Here is a 1,739-nt window from a genome sequence, read left to right on the forward strand (position 1 = left end):
TTAGAGTAGTGATAATCTGGCTCACTTTGACTCTCCGTTCACTTCACCATATAAAATCATAAATCTTTGGACTTTTGTATCCCGAAACAAAGGATGTACGGTGATGTGAAGGGGGAGTCAAAGTGAGTAACCAAAAAAAAAAGAGGCAGCTTATCGGAACTTTTGTTGTTAACAAGCCCTAAGCTCATGAACCAATGGCTCGATGTCATGTGAAATACAAACATGAAAATTACTCCGTAATAGAAATCTGCTATTGGCACCCCAATTTTTATTTATTACACGCCAAATTCTTAAATTAATGAAAGATTAGAAGTTAAATCACCCCATTGAGTTTCTTGGAATGATTCGAATGATTCGACCTTCAATGTCATTATATCATATCCAAGAGTTTATCAATTTCTTTTGGTAAAAACTTAGCAAGAATCTCATCATGATGAAAAGAATATTTCAACCAGAAAACCACCAATCTCCCCTATAAATTGAGACCCCTGTACCCAAGAGGAATCACATTAGTACTAGATCTACTAATTGGTTCTTGCCATGGATACTACATCAATTACAGAAGTTGGTCAACTCAAAGTGTTTTTCCTTCCATTTTTGAGTCCAGGCCATATGATACCTGTTGTAGGTATGGCCAAAATCTTCACTAGGCATGGGATTAACGTTACCATCATCACCACCCCTTTCAATGCCAAACTCTTCCAAAACTCCATAGATCTAGATATCTAATCTGTACCATATCTCACTTCATTTACTTTACTTCCCTGCCGCAGAGGTCGGCTTACCCGAAGGAATTGAGAATTTCAATGCCACCAAAACCATTGAACATGCACACAAGCTAAATTTCTCTTTGAGTTTTCTCCAACCTCAGATTGAGAAATTCTTCCGAGAAAACAGCCCAGATTGCATTGTGATATGTTCTTTCCTTGGAAAAATGACATAGCTGCAGAGCTTGGAATCGTAAGGCTCTACGTCAACCCCACTGCTGTCTTCTCTCTCAGTGCAATTGACAGCATGGAACGCTACACAAGTAGTGATGACTACACTCTCCAAGCAGATACAGTTCTAGAACCATATTTTATGTTACCAGGTCTTCCTGACGAGATCAAGATGACCAAGTCTCAAATCCCCCAACATCTCAAGATTCAAACTCCTTATTCAGATATTATGAAAAAGATCCGTGACTCAATACCACGTAGCTTTGGTTGCGTGGTGAAAAGCTTCTACAAGTTAGAGTCAACTTACATTGATCACTTCAAGAAGGTTGTGAATAACAATGTATGGCCTCTAGGCCCTGTGTCTCTCTGCAATAGGGATACCTCCGACAAGGATAAGAGGAGTGCTACTGAAAGTGACCTCAGCTGTTTAAGTTGGCTCGATTCCAAGAAACCCAACTCGATTCTCTATGTTTCTTTCGGGAGTATGACAGGGTCTCGGTAGGGCATAGCTTCATGAGATTGCGCTTGGATATAATCATCCTATCTTACTTTTTTATACACTTTTAAGGAAAATCCACTAAAAGATCAAGACATATTTCGAATGAAAGCCCAATCTTGATATGTTTGTTATGTTTTATCTCATCTTCATTTTTTTTTTCTTTTCTAATACAGGGTTGGTTTTAATTTTATTGAATTTTGACTGAATATGGATGGAGACACCTTTCCAGATCTTGACAATGGTACCCAAGTAGACAACAAGATCTTATAAACACTCCAAAAGAACTTTGGTCAAGTCCAAAA

General features: G+C 38.3%; 1 pseudogene; it reads left to right on the plus strand.

Annotated features, from left to right (window-relative positions):
• The first annotated feature begins 915 nt into the window (after window positions 1-915).
• On the plus strand, window positions 916-1,440 carry LOC147406623 (putative UDP-glucosyl transferase 73B6 pseudogene; annotated as a pseudogene).
• The last annotated feature ends 299 nt before the right edge of the window (window positions 1,441-1,739 follow it).

This window comes from Akebia trifoliata, chromosome 3 (assembly GCF_017979445.1).
Source record: "Akebia trifoliata isolate Shusen 1 chromosome 3, ASM1797944v1, whole genome shotgun sequence".
Classification (NCBI taxonomy): Eukaryota; Viridiplantae; Streptophyta; class Magnoliopsida; order Ranunculales; family Lardizabalaceae; genus Akebia; species Akebia trifoliata.